General features: G+C 39.0%; 2 protein-coding genes across 6 annotated transcripts in view; one reads left to right on the top strand and one right to left on the bottom strand.

Moving 5' to 3' along the window:
• The window catches only part of SRD5A3 (steroid 5 alpha-reductase 3), a 390,804-nt gene that overhangs the window by 60,193 nt on the left and 314,549 nt on the right, over nucleotides 1-16,062 (top strand). The window lies entirely within an intron of this gene.
• The window catches only part of CLOCK (clock circadian regulator), a 69,329-nt gene that overhangs the window by 40,016 nt on the left and 13,251 nt on the right, over nucleotides 1-16,062 (bottom strand). The window lies entirely within an intron of this gene.

The raw sequence follows: 16,062 nt of genomic DNA, 5'->3' as shown, positions 1-16,062 counted from the left end.
GCTTTCCAAATTTTTAAGCTACATGAAATCGTGTTTTTTTCCCTCATATCTGTTTCCATCTATCTTGTTTACTGGTCTTAAAATAAAACAAATTCACTGCAATATGTACTTCCATTGATGAAAAATTTTATTTTAAAGTATATGAAATTCTAAAAAGGAAGCTGGAGTCTATAAACTAAGGTTATGCTACTTATAAATTCATTGATGATTGTTATGGAAAACACCAGAATTATCACTTATTTGATTTGAAAAGTTAAGTGCCTTCTGCACCTAACAGAGGCTCTCAAGGGGTTAAAATACAGATGCAAATATTAACATCAGAAGTTAAAGCACTGCAGAACAATCTGCCAACAGGAGAGAAATAATTACAGCATGATTCAATGAAGCCACTTGCTCTTGTCTGGCCAAATAACCTGCTGGCCCATTGACCTACTTTTTTAGGTGCTTACAGCCTCCTCTCCTACTCTGTTTTGTTCCATTTGACAAGTGCAAACATTAATAGTGACAAAGAGTCCCATGGAAGTCTGCAACATGAAACCAGTGTTTTTGAACTGCTTGTAGTGCAACAACTCTGCCAGCTCTCACCCAGTGCCTAACAGAGTTCTAATGATGAAAATCTGAGACCACCTCTCTGCAGTATGTAGAGGTGCATTTCTTTTAAATCGCAATTACACACCTAAGATAAACATCACAGGTCTTAATCACAGAGCCATCCTCTATAATGTCAAAAAAGGGAGCTCTTCACATTTCAAAAAGGGATTTTAAGAAGAGCAGGAAAGGAATATGCTTTTATCATAAATGAACACAAGCAAGCTTAAGTCAGACCAAAAGAGAAGCTAATCACAGTGGAAACACTTTTGTTGCCAAAACCACATAGATCTCTAACTCAGCAGAAATGGCATGTGTGTGAAAGCCAGCAGAAAGGTTAAAACGCCTACATCCCAGCACTGGCAGCCACAAGTGTCCAAAGGTCATCATTCTGTCTCCACAACTCATTAATTTAAAAAAAAAAAAAAAATTATGCGTGTCTGTCACTCAATCCTGTGTGTTTTGAACACATTTAGACATGTTTTCCAACTTTTCTGTAACCAAGGCAGCTAGAAACTTACTATCTTAAAGGAAGCTGAGGTCCTTAATCAAAAATCAGCTGCTGCCATGGATGTGCAAACCATTACTGCACAAAATTGCTCAATCTGTAGAAAAATTGCAAAAACTAGCAATACTGTGAATTCTGCACTATGCTGACTTGCCACTCATGGAGAGGCAATAAGTTATTGGGTCCCAAGTCATTGCTTGGCCAAATAAAAAATGTTCTGAGCAAGTTACAAGGTAAAAAGCCATAATCCAACCTAAGGTAATAAAGTCCACACCATCTGATAAAAAATTCCATTTTTTAGACTGAAAGAATTTCAATGCCTTCAGTCCAATTTTATAATCAATATTAGAATGCACATTGATAATATTAAATATTGGAAACATATTCAAAGATTGGAAAAACTATGAAATTACAGTACAATCTTGCTAATGACAGATGTTCTGTCAGGACTGGACTGAAAAACGAGTGGAACAATGGTAAATGCATTGCCTGTATTTCATTTTGTGTAGAGCCAGTAACTGAAATCCCTACATCTTCAGCACTTCACTTTTTGAAGAAGTACTACCCTTATACTGTAAAAAATATTTTTACAAAAAAAGCCTTGATTTATGTCATGGCATACAAATAATACTTGCATGATTTTGCAGATTACAGCCCTCAGAAATAATGTGAGGTGGCTTGTATTATTACAGGAAATAATTTCACACCAGGAATATTACACAAAAAACATTTGAAGCAACAGAGTTTTCCAACCCTACAGTCTCTTCGAACAGAAAGATATAAACTTCTTTAATATAACCTGATTTCTGTGCTATAATCCAATTTTGCCAGGGGAGCAAACAAGTTATTAAAATCATCGAGGATTGGCTGTTTAAAGAACCAAAGCCACAGCACCCAGTGCCCTGCAGAGCTCTAACATTAGTCACCCACCACGGTAAGAAAGAGCAAGAGCAGAAACATCACATTGAGCAAACAGATGAGCAGAACCTGACCTCCAATATAAGCACAGCATCAGAAGCCCTGTTCACTATAGCAGTGCTGAAGATAATTACAAACCTTCCTGATACTTCTTTTCATGACCTTCTGATCATTTGGATTATGAATTTCTGAGGTTTTACTCTACTAGGACATTATACCATAATGAGGGCAAGCAGAGATCAAGCCATTATCTCCTGCCCAGAATAGCCCATCACTATCACTCATATTTTCCACTTTGCTGTTTGCTTCACTGGATTACCTCCAGCCCAGCCATTTTTCTCTTTACCTTTCTCTTTTTTGGTGGTGGGGTAGAGGGGAGGAGAATAGGAAGAATTTGCTCTGATTTATTTTCTCTCCAGGAATCACAGTATTTTGTAGAGCAAGAGATTTTTAGACAGGTAAACCATAACCACCTGCTCTCTCTAGTAACATATAGTTTGGTCTAATAGAAAAAGCAAGCAGGTTTCAAGGTAGTTGCTCCTTTACTCACAATGGTATATACACCAACAGAAAGCAAGTTAAGGTAACAACTGATTAATCTTTTCTTGTTAATCAAAGGCTGTCTGTGAAAATACTGTGTTTTTGAAACTGACATGTCTCCATTTTTACCTCAAAAAAAAAAAAAAAAAAAACCAAAAAAAAAAAAAAGGGCAATTGGAAAAAAAAATAATCAAAAGATAGGGCCAAAAGGAACTTCAAGGAACATGCTCAAACTTTGCAGCTGAACCGGTTATTCCAGCAGCTGGGAATAGTCACATATTGCAAGCTCTTCTCTACCACACCAACAAATCAGTTTTTGGTCTGTGCTTGTGCAGAAGCGATGACACATCCTAGAAATGTCATTTCCTGAGATAAAACACGCTATAGCAGCAGGTGTTCATCTTCCAGTGCTCCACAGGACAACCGATGAGAGGGCTGCTTCTAGCGTGGATGTATCCCAGATGGCTTTCAACAGGAAAATTTGTGAGTGGCCATGAGTAGTCTGCTGTGGATGAGCAGCTTCCTTAGGTTTATCACCCTTTCAGGGAGTACTCTAGGATATATAATGGAAAAAGTGCAGTAGAACAGAAGACTGGTGGTGTGAGTTGCCAGTACCTGAATGGCAGTCTCCTATCTGCTACTGAAGGACTTCTGGGAAGAGGGTAAGTCCAAGCAGTCTACAGGAGAGGTTAAATGCCTGTCAGAAGGCCTGTTATAGTAGTAGTTAGTGATATCACCAATTCAGCGGAGTTATAATGACATTCGAAAGAGTGCACACTATTTGTGTACCATCATACACAGTCCACAGCAGCTAGAAGAGGCTACAGATCACCCCGAGTAGCAGAAAACATGACAACAGAGGTAAAGAGAGGTTAAGTTCTTAGAAATGGTTTGTCACACAGATGTGCCCTGGTCTATTTACTCCCTGACAAGGTAATGGGCCTAAACAAGCTTCTCAAACAAATTTGCTCAAAAGACTGCAAATAATATCTTCATAGAAACATGAATTATGAGGAAAAAGGACTTCTGTCTTTCATGTTTCATGTATTAAACTGTTCCATCATCAGGAGAGAAATTTCTCTAGGACTTGGGACTGATGACAGTTTTGACTGACATTTGTAATTTCCATCTCATTAGCTCACAGAAAAAGAAAACTCCTTTGATCCAGATCATTTGGGCTGATCTCTGCTAGACCAGCTGCTCCGCAGCCACTCTTCCACCCTTCTCTGCAGTCTGTATCTCTTTCCCCTTACCCAACACAGAGATGGCCCCATAGCTCCCTCGCTGATACAGTCCATCTCCCTAGGCTTCGTCCAGACTGCAGTGAAGATGCAAGCAAGAAAGCTCTAATAAGCCTCAGACCTTCACCTGGGCCACAGTGACTACTGGTGGAGCTTGCAGTCCTGAAGGATGTGAAGTTAGGCCTCTGGAGCTAGCCAACATGAACCCCAGGGAAACTGACCTCAGGCACAAGGGAGAGCAACAGAGCTGGCAGATCTGTAAGGATGTCCTCCATAAAGCACAAGAGCTAATAATCTCCAGGCACAAGAAACTGGGAGCAAGAGTCTAGCAAGGATAAGAAGGCACTGCTGGTCAAACTAAAGGGCAAGACATAAATTCATCCCTCCACTCTGCCCCAGGACAGGTACCCTGGGAAGAGTAGAGGAATGCCGTCCAGTTGTGAAGGAATGGGATGATGAAGGCCATGGCGAAGATGGAACTGAACTTGACAAGGGATGCAAAGAAAAACAAGATCAACTTTTATAAGTATATTAATCAGAAAAGGAAGGTCAAAGAGGGTGACACCCACTAAACAAGGTTGGTAAACTAGTAACAACAGATGAGGAGAAGGCTAAGCTAACTCAACTTTTTTGCTTTGGTCTGTGTTGGAGTCTGTAAGTCAAGAGTCTCTCTGAATTAAGACCTACAGGTCTTAGCTTGCAACCTCTTCCCACACTTCTTGAATGGGTGGACTGCAGGACAGGAACTAGAGAAAAAGGTTCCTTCCACTGTAAGGGAAGATCAAATCCATGATCATCTGAGGAACCTGACAGCACTTAAGTCTATGACACCTGATAAGATGCATCCTGGAGTCCTGAGGAAATTGGCTGATGTATTTGCACAGCCATTCTCCATAATATTTGAAAAGTCGTGGCAATGAAGCTAAGTTCCAGCTGACTGGAAAAAGAGAAACATTGAAACCAGATGCTCTTTATGGTGCTTTCCAACCTAAACTATTTTATGATACATTCAAACATAGCCCACACTTGTCCATGTACCCCAATGATCTGGTCTCTGACTCACCAAACTGGCTTCTCAAAACATCCTCAGACCTGCCACCTCACCAGGAATTCGTGAGCAATCTGGGCTCTTTGCCTGAGCCTGGCTTCCCTCCAGTTCCCTGGGGGTGACCAGGAAAGCTCTCAGCAGGTTGCCAGGTGTCTAATAATTGGTCCTTGGCTGGCATGTGCTGAAGCACTTACCAGGCTTTTTCCCCTCCATCCCTTTCCAGGCTGCCTGTATCATCTTTGCCTTCCAAGATTCCAAGTAACTACACTTTTAAACACCTGAGGTGCTGCTTATGAGCCTCCATCAAATAACTAACAAAGATACTAAAAGAAAGTTATACAATACAAATTTTGGAGCCATCAGTGAACAAGCACCCCAAATCAGAAAAACAAAAAGGACAATAAAAATAGTACAAACCCAAGTTTATAAGATAAATTTGAAAGGCAGCATTTAATAATCTAGCTATAAGAAACAGCTGCTATTCTTCTGTAGTCTCATCTAAAATATCTTCTCCATTATTTGTATACACAGTTCCTTACAAGAGATTCCCTTCCTCCAGTAACAAAGCTGTAAGAATAAGTGGCAGAAATAATGTCTGCAGCTCATGTGCAAATAGTGTACAAAAAAGACAGTGGCTACATGTTATGATCCCACTTGTTCCCATTTTTTAAGGCTCCACCCTTCCTTGGCTTTCACTGGAAGTGCACACCCCTTTATCTCTGGCCACACACTGAAGCAGATTGTGAAATTATGTGTTTAAAAGAACGCACATATCACACAGTAATTTTAATAAGAATAATAAAGATTGTATTTTAAAAGTGTGGCTCCATTTACCTTTGAAAATTGGCACAGCTAAGAAACAGTACCCTCTGTACTGTTATCTAAATCTCTCAGCCACCTCTCCCACTCCTGGTTCTATAACAGGGTACCCTGGGTTAGACTTGAGTATGTGTTGTATTTGCACATCTAAAATACAATATATCTTTCATAATCAAGTCTGGCTTAAAAGTATACCTACTGTTTCTTTAAATGGTGCTTAAAAAAAAACCAGTACTTCACAACAGGAGTTCAGATCAAGAGAAGCTAATTACTAACCTGTTAGTCTTACACTCCAAAACTGAAAGCTTTCACATCCCTGTGTAAATCTCCATTTCCTTTAATGGAATTCTGGGAGATACAACCTGCAGTCAGCCAGCCAGCTGAAGAACAGATCCTAAATTAAAGTTCAGTGTGCTGAGGAAAAAAGTGCTATAGATGGTATAAAATCCACAGTCCGCTATTCTGTAGGACAAATGTAGGACTCACCTATATTTGGTACATTTTACAATGAACAAATAAAAACCAAGCTTCCTCCTTCCAGCCTCTTAGATATAACTGAGCAGGTAGATAACTGGCACTTTTTTTCAGGAGTTCAAAAGGTGAAAAAATTCCACATGCACATTCTAAAGTTTAAATTCCCAGTGAATATTAAAACTATCCCATGAAATTATTTACTACACACAAATCAATTTTTTTCTACAGAATAAAGTTACCAGACAATAAAAAAATCCTCACTTAATGATTTCTCAATATGAATAGAAATTCAAAGAAAAAAACTTTAAAATACAGTACCCAGATATCTATCCTAGAGTTAAAAACACTTGGAAATAATTAATCCAATTAAAAATCTACATATTTATGAAACTGAGCATTATAAATTTTAATGTTTTGTATCAGACACAAGCATTAGTTTAACAATAAGTTTTTCTAAAATTGTCACATTTTCATCAAAGCAAAAATACTACAAAGAATCCTAATAAATCAAACCAAAGAAGAAAAGTTTACTAAACATTTAATTCCTATATTGGAAAATAAACATGATAATTCATCAAGAAATGAGACAGATCAAGGAGTCAAACATTGGTTTTCCTCTGCCTTAATAATAAAAGGGAAGAATGACTAAATACAGAAAGTCAACTATTTTTTGCAAACTGTCCTGGAGAAAATTAATTATCAATTTCAACAGACATAATTATTACACATTCAAAGCAAGATAACACCAAGGACATTCTTCTTCTATTCCATGCAAAATTTCTGTCTGGTGTTGATATAAACAGGCAGGCTTAAGTTTAGAAAATGAGACTTTATCATAGTTTTTATTACTGCAACAACGTTCAGCTATCCACCTCAATTACTCTTCCTGAAATAACCTACAAACCTACACATGACGTGAGCACATCAATTGCCAGACTTCTAGTAGAGATATGTCTTAAAAGGTGGGAAAGGATGCTAAGAGATGATGAAATTCACACAAATGAATCTTCCTAAAATTCCATTCAGAAAAAAAACACCCAATGAAGATTTATTAGCTTTCACATTCAAATGAACACTTATACTTTCTACATAAAAAACTGACTAATCAAGAGAAAACTTCCGTCAAAATTTCCTGCTCTGTTCTCATTATACAATTCTAAAACTTTCCAAAATCAAGAAAGCCAACAGCTGGCCAAGAGGGTCTGCAAGAAATTACACAAATTATTTCTGCACCCAATGCCTTTATCACTGAATCACGGAATGGGTCAGGCTGGGAGGGACCAGAGTGGGTCATCCCATCCAACCTCCCTGCTCAAGCAGGGTCATCCTAAAGCAAAGGGCACAGGGTTATGTCCAGGCAGTTCCTGAGTATCTCCAGTGAAGGAGACTCTCTGGAAACCTGTTCCTGTGCCCATTCACCTGCACAGTAAAGAAGTTCTTCCTCTTCAGGTGGAACTTCCTGCACATCAGTATCTGCTCACTGCCTCTTGTGCTACTGCTAGGCAACACTGAGAAGAGCACGGATTCATCCTCTCAGCACTCTCCCTGCAGATATTTACATACATTTGTAAGATCCTCTCTTAGCTGTCCCTTCTCCAGGCCCAGTTCCCTCAGCCTTCCCATGTAAGAGAGCTGTTCCAATCCCTTTCTCATCTCTGTTGCCCTGCACTGGACCTGCTCCAGGAGCTCCATGTCTCTCTTGTCCCGAGGAGCCCAGAACTGGACACAGCACTCCTGATGTGGCCCCACCAGGGCTGAGCAGAGATCACCTCCCCCAGCCTGCTGGCACTGCTCTTCCCAATGCACCCCAGGACACCACTGCCCTTCTCATCCACATGGGCACATGGCTGGCTCATGGATGGCTGGCTCATGGACAGTTTGGTGTCCACCACAGCCCTGAGGTCCTTCCCTGTACAGCTGCTGTCCAGCAGGTCAGTCCCCAGCCTGTGCTGGTGCAGGGGGTTATTCCATCCCAGCTGTAGGACCTGCACCTGTTGCCTTCATTGAATTTCCTTTCTGTCCATCTCTGCAGCCTGCTGAGCCCCTTCTGAAGGGCTGCACAGGACTCCGGAGTACTGGCTGCTCCTCCAGCTTTGTGTCATCAGTGAACCTGATGAGGACGTCAATGCCCCTTCATCCAAGTCATAAATGAATAAGTTAAACAATTCCCAATATTCCCATCCACTCATCCAGACCACACTTCCTGAGTCTGCCTACAAGGATGTTGTGAGAGACTGTGCTCAAAGTCTTGCTGAAGTTGGGTTTAAACAACATCCTCTGCTTCCCCTCATTCCTCCAGGTAGTTGTTTCAACATAAAAGGCAATCAGGTTGGCCAAGGATGATTTGCCCTTAGTGAATCCATGCTCCTGATCACCTTCTTGTCACCCACATGGACAGAGATGGGCTCCAGAATGAGACATTCTATCACCTTTTCAGAGATTGGGATGAGGTTGGTGGACCAGTAGTTCTCTGGGTTCTCCTTTTTGCCATTTCTGAACACCAGTATGATATTTGCTTTTTTCCAGTCCTCGGGTACTTCTCCTGATTGCCCTGAATTCTCATAAGCAGCCTCATTACGGTGTCCACCAGCTCTCTCAGCACTTACTGATGCAATCCATCAGGGCTTATGGACTTGTGCATGTTCAGTTTACCAGGTGTTCTCTAACCCAATCCCCCTTGAAGGAAAGTCTTCCATCCAACATTCCTTTACCTTGGTCTCCCAAGTCAGATATTCAGGAGAGCTGGTCTTGTCAGTGAAGTCCAATGCAAAGAAGGCATTAAGTGTCTCCACCTTCTCTGCATCCTCTGTCATCAGGGTCCCCTTCCATTTAGTAAGAGGCTCTCATTATCTTAGGTTTTTGTTTTGTTATTTATGAATTTGAAGAAGCCCTTCTTGTTGTCCTTAACACTCTCAATCAGATTTAATTCCAGGTGGGTCTTGGTCTCTCCTGTCTTGTTTCTGTTTTGACAAGCACTCTACAGTGATTCCAAGCAATCTGCCCCTGCTTCCTCCTGTGTATTTCCTGGTTATACTTTAAAAATGACACCAGTTTTTTATTCATTCATGCAGGTCTCCTGCTCCCCCTTTGCCCAACTTCTTGCTCATTGTTCTTAAGCCTTGAGGGAGTCATGCTTGAATATCAACCAGCTCTCTGGGACTCCTGTTCCCACGGGATTTTTTTCAAGATCCCCGAGAGGCAAAATTAGCTCTCCTGAAGTCCATGGCTATAATCTTACTTGCTGCCCTACTTCATGCTCACCCTTTACAGTCCATAAAGGGTATAGCTTATGAGTCTCATCAATTTTAAGGGACATGAAATTATTTTATGTCATCAACTTACTCCTTTAAGTTACAATTATCTAGCACGTCCAGAAACATCTTACTGCTTCTCACTTATGCCCACATGAAAAAGTCGGAGAGGTCAGAGGGGAACGTGCCAGACAACTAAAAAAAAATGAACTCAAGGGATTTTTGTAGGTGGTTTTGTTTAGCTGGGGTTTTTTTTTGCTTATTTTGTTTCGCTCTTTTTCCTTGGGTTGGTTGGTTTTCTCAAAATAGAAGACAAAGACTTATTCCTAACTCGTGGTAAGCATATTTACCTAGAATGTGGGAGATTAAGACTAAGTACTTCCTCTGAATCTGTCCACAGATGAAGAATTACCACATGAAAGACAGCAAGAGCAATACACAGACCACACAGGTAACTACATGGCTACAGAGACCAGGCACTTGACACCCTAACAGCTACTTATGTTTGTAAGCACTTTTACCGATCTCCTTGATAAGCCAAAAGTTTGCATAATGTTAGCCTTAAATCATTACCCTGACCACTCATTTCCATGGCTACATGAAATTCCCTCTTTTCAGCCAGCATTAATATGTGATCAATCAACATAGCCAAAAACTGGTCAAGTCCCCAACTAACCCAAATGTTGTTTCATCCAGCTAAATCAACTACATTTCTTTCACCATATTACTGCTCAAAAGCTGTGCTGGCACAGGGAAAGAGGAAGCAGTAAATCACCAGGTTAGACATCTTTCGGCAACAGTGGCATTTCATGCTGACCTACGCCATTTGTTAAATCATAATCAGGGAGCAAAATTAGGAAAAACAAGATTCAAATTTGTGCTCAAAGAAATGAGCACTGTAGTTACTATTTGAGAAGCCTCCATCATATTTAAACGAAACATCTTTAATCTCTCATGTGCTGTTGCCTCTCACATGACAATCCATGACAAATTAAACTTCTGGGCAGAACATGATTCATTCTTACACACTGATCCAGACTCATGGATCCGGTTATGAAAACAAACTCAGAACTCAGAGTCAATGGGAATCTCAAGCAAAATGTAAATCTATACACCTGATGTGTTGCTTAGTTGTCAACCTATTTATCAAACAGCATATTAATTAGCATCAAGTTGGATGGTTTTAGGATGATCCTCAGTAAAGATACTTATACAAGGATATTCCTCTAAATTAGTAATCTGAAACTAAGAAAATCTGATGAATGTTTTACACCAACAGCAGCTACTTGTAACACTTACAATTGTACACGTATACCAAATGGACATAATTTTTAAAAAATTACAACAGTTGCTAACAGCAACATCCAAGAACATATGACAGGTGTTTCGCAAACCTATATTTCATTTGAAACTTAATTATCTCTATCACATACATGCATACGTGTAAATAAAACACTTCCAGAAATATTTAGTGCTACTCACTACTTTATTTTTTACAAGTTGATTGCACAATCCATGATTTGTGCAGCTGTAGAAGTGCTTCTGGTGCCTAAATTTCCCAGCATGGGTGACTCATGCACAGCTAAATTATTCTGTAAAGCTTTTGTGAAGAATGGACTGTTTGCCTGCCTGAAAAACGGAGTAGGCAGTGTACTTCACTGGAAAGCATCTTCAAAAAGAAAAAAGTGAGACTTCACATTTCCATAAAATGAGGAGCTGGAAAATTTTAAGCTACAACACTGAAGTGCAGTCCAAGGCAAAAATTACCAAACAAGCAGCTCCTCCTTCCTACCTCCACCTACCACTTTCCCCAGAACTCCTGCGTATCATTTTGAAGACCACAAAGTGGTAATGAAAGAAAAATGAATGAGGTAGCTGAAAAAAGAACAAAACATGGAAAGCACTAGGGGATGGTCAATTCATTGTTTTTCAACTGTAAGACAAGAGCAAGTTTGGAACCACTTGATGAACAGCCACAAGTCTATGGGGCTGACGAGATGATGTTGCCATGCCACTCTTTACTGTATTTGAAAAGCCATGGCAGTGAGACGAAAACCCCGTTGACTGGAAAAACAGAATAATCAGTCCTATTTTTTAAAAAAAGGAGAAATGAACATCCAGGCAACCTCAGAACAACGAACCTCACCTCTGTGTCTGAGAAGATCATGGAAGCAATTTTAAGGCACATACAGCCAGCACAGCTTTCCTACGTGTCTGACCAATCTGGTGGCCTTCAATGATGAAACTGACAAGGTTAAGAACAATCGAAGTCATCTAACTAGACTTCTGTAAGGCTTTTTATATTGTCCACGCAACATCCTTTTGACCAAATTGGAGAGACATATGTTTAAATGGTGGACTATGGGAGGGAAAACTAACTGGATGGATGGACACAGCTAGAAGACTTTGTAGTCAATGACTCTATGTCCAGATGAAGGCCAGTGACAAGAGGTGACGGCATCCAGCTCTCAGATCCTCAACACAAGAAAGACACAGACCTGTTAGAGCGGCCCAGGGGAGGCCACAAAGATGATCAGAAGACTGGAGCGCCTCTTCTATTGAAAACAGGCTGAGAGAGCTGAGGTGCTTCAGCCGAAGCAGAGAAGGCTCCACAGAAACTACACTGCAGCCTTCCCGTACTTGAAGGGGTCTTTAAAAAAGATGGAGAGAACTTTTTACACAAGCAGATAATTATAGAGCAAGGAGGAACAGTTTAAAAGAGCAAAGATTTAGATTAGATGTTAGGAAGAAACTCTCTATTCAGAGGGTGCTGAGGCACTGGAACAGGTTTTCCAGAGAAGTTGTGGATAGTCCATTCCTGGAAGTGTTTGAAGCCAGGTTGGATGTGACCCTGAGCAACCTGATCTAGTGAATGGCATTCCCTACTCATGGGGGAGGAGGATTAGAACTAGATGATCTTTAAGTTCTCTTCCAAACTAAGCCTATGATTCTATCAAAAAAATACGTGACAAAACACACCTCTGTATTAGCATGTTTACTATCATATTCCTATGGTTAACAAGTTTTAACAGAAGAACTTAATTTTCTAGAATTCTAGTGTCTGCCAGGTCCTTCAGCTTACCCCTCAATACAACTACTCTTATTAAAAAAACAAGCTTATACTCTAAACAAAAACTCAACACTATACTTAGAGAATTCCAGACTTTAATTTCACTAAAGCAAATATTGGAATTACTCTTCTGTCAGAACTTTCAACAGAAGAATCTGGGCTCAAGTGGAATTACAGTGATTGCAAGACTTGAGATAAAGGACAAGTACTTCATATTACAAAGGCAAGAAGTGCCTTAACAGGGAAAGGGGACATCCACCCCCCCCCCCTCCCCCCCGCAAAGGACAAATAAACAAACAAATCCAACAAACTAAACCAAAAAAGAAACCTCCCAAAATGCAACAAACCAGAAGAGTTTTGCAACCGACACAGAGAGGAAATAACTCTTGGCTAAAGAATGAATAATACTAAGACAAAACAAGTTCAGTTTTACTGTCCCTAGAAACTTTTGGCAAAACACTCAGTAACCACTTGGGGTATAGATGCTAAGTATCCTTTTGTCACCCTGCTACAAGAAGAATCTAAAGGAAATGGAATCATCCAGCATTTAGTCAGTCATTGAACTTGTTCAGGGAGAAAAGATGACACATTATTGTAACAGAAGAGATAGTGCTGCAAGAACTAAACAGAAACAGCAATGCAGCAATAGGAAAAAGTATATAAAGCCAACACCAAATTTAATTTAATTTTACTGTAGTCACTCTGCATATACTCTTACACAGAAATAAGAGTATCTTTACTTAATTCAAACATTAGAGCACTGAACACAAAAATTTCTGAATGTTCACGAAACAAAGCTCAAAGAAAAATTGTAGTTTAAAGTAACACTGTAACATTTAACATTTTCTTAACATTTTGTGCTTCTAAAACATCTATTTATGAAGACAACAAATTTTTTCACTTTTTCTTTATTCTCCTGTGCAGCAGAAGCATGCACTCCCTCCTCTGAAAGTTTCAGAGCTTGCGCTAAGCCCAGAAAACCTACTGAAATCACCTTTTTTGGGTCACCAGAGAAACAGCTAAAGACAAACAACAAATTCCTTCTTCTCATATACTAGCATCATCTTCAAAATATTGGCTCTAGTCAATTTAATTGTAAATTAAGTTGATTAATTATGATGAGAATATTACTCTTCATGCACTGGGAATTTTTATAATGAAGGCTTTCAATACCTTGCAGACTAATTCAATGCTCATAGTTAAATTCTATCATGTGTCTCCCATTCTTTCAAAAATATTCTAAGAGCATGATATTGACTGAAAGACAACACATAGCATGAAATTCCACACCAAGCTCTTATAAACTTTGCAGCTACATTATTTAAGACAATAATTTTCAAGATTAGATTAAGGGTAGGGAAAAGGTCACAAATTCAGCTCCTTTGTGTATTTTGGTAATTCAGATTCTATCCTGACATCCCATTTAAACCCTACAATGTTTCAAATTAGTCCTCAAAGTCATTTCTGTGAGAACTATTAGTCCTTTTTCTATCTGTAATACACAGCAAAAAATCATATCAACTACTTAGTACCACACTTGCTACATTTGCGTGACTTTAAACTCCCTTCCTCAGTTTTAAAATTTTTATCTTCTACAGTTCTCAAGCTTTCTTTTCACAGAACAACCAGACCACATTATTTCTATGTAATAAGACAGATGTTTCTGAGTGCTTATTTTCTGCTCCTCGAAGTCTTACCTGCACTCTTGAGATCCCAACGTTAAGGAAAGTTTCCTGTCTATCCGGTCACTCCCACCATCAGAGACTTTCACTGCTGGGACCAAGGCCCCTTCACAGTGAGTGCTTCTATCCCTCATAGGGCTCTTTTACCACTTAATTAACAAAATCTGACTTAGATCATCTAAGTGCCCAAAAGCAACACTAAAAATACTTATAGAAGTATTACAGCTATTTCCTTTCACAATTAATGCATGAGTTACCAAAAAACAGAATTACATCAGGTTTTATTTCATTCTCTTCTGCTCACCACATTGTGAGACTGGTTTCAAAGACCTAGGATCTTGCTAGTAGGCTATGAATCAATCGTATTGAGGAATGGGATACCAAAAGTTATCAATACTTACAGGAAATCCTGAAACTAACATAAATGTTACATTCAGGCCATATGCTAACAGGGTAATGAAAACAGCTGTATTGTATTTAAGCACACATTAAAGCTTGAAACAGTTTACTTACAGCAAACACATTAAAAAATAGCAATAAAATATTCTTAAGCCAAGAGTACTTAAAATAATGAGGAGTCTTCAGAACTTACTGGCTTACAACATTCATTTTGACTCTCAATATTTTTCTACATTTGAAATTGAGGCTTCTATCTCAATTTTGAAGAAATTAAATACTGCAAATAACTTTGTTATTTTGTTGTTTTTATTAAAGTCAATGATTTTTTTCAAACAGTTTCAAAATGCTGTTGCTGCTTATCCTGTTGCAAGCTTAATAGTTTCAGGTGGATTTTAATGATTATATTGAAAGACGGTAGGTTTGAACATTCCTGTCAACAGAAATCTTAACTGAATGTTGGAAATCTTTTGGAAAATATGCTGAAAGCCAAGGTCAAGTTTCTGTAAAGATCTAACAAACAAGAAACATAGCTGAATTTAGTCCTAATTACTGGCTTAGATATGTGGGATATTATACTGCAGTTAAGCAAGCAAAATTCTTGGGAAACTTGGAACTTTAAATTAAACAGGGCAGATGGAGAGTACTCTTTCAACTGCTATTTCAAGACAAAATGATTTAACACCAGCACCTAAATATTACTTAGATTTTCAACACCTTAACAACTGAGGAATTCATTCCAGACAGGGAAAAAAAAAAAAAAAAAAAAAAAAAAAAATCTGTTATGATTCATGACAGCTAAGGCAAGAAAAAGGGTAATAACTGCAAAAATCTGCAAAGACCATCTCTTTTTCATTTTTTGCCTTGCTCTTACTTAATGACTGCCATAAAACACTGGCCTTGGGGTTTTATCAAGCAGATAAGCAGCTCAAGCAAAACATTTAGAGTGGGAAGTATATGTATTTTCAAACTCTATACTAAAATTAAAAAATGAAAGAAATTAGAAAGAAATCCTCTCTTTAACAATTTAAAAATATAATCATGGAAAAAACCCAAACTAATTCATCAGAATTACAAAAGGCAGTTACTATTTAGCTGTTTAAACCACTGTCATTTAGAGTATTTATGTGCTTCATTGACAGTTTATATTACCAAAATTGGAAAAAAGTATTCCTGGCACTTCAACATTTTTCAAAATCAGCACCCAAACTTATGACTGGACATAGCATAGATATATATCTTAGAGGTTCACTGCCCTCATCTACTGACCTATAACCAAAGCAAACAACTATGGCTCTGTCCCCATTAGAAAGTAATCTGACACCGCAGAATTGGATCAGTGGACCAAAGCAGCTGGTGCTGACACTCCTATGCTAGCTCAAGAGGGTTTATTTTGGATCACATTTCATCTGGTATCCAGAAGCAAACATCACTATCACATGGACCATTCAAATTTTTCCAGGAATTTCATGATTGATGCAGAACTCCATGTCCCCAGCAGAGACAGAAGAGCACTCTACACCTGCA

The sequence above is a fragment of the Oenanthe melanoleuca genome, chromosome 4 (genome assembly GCF_029582105.1).
Source record: "Oenanthe melanoleuca isolate GR-GAL-2019-014 chromosome 4, OMel1.0, whole genome shotgun sequence".
NCBI lineage: Eukaryota > Metazoa > Chordata > Aves > Passeriformes > Muscicapidae > Oenanthe > Oenanthe melanoleuca.
This window is presented reverse-complemented; position numbering and strand designations above follow the sequence as displayed.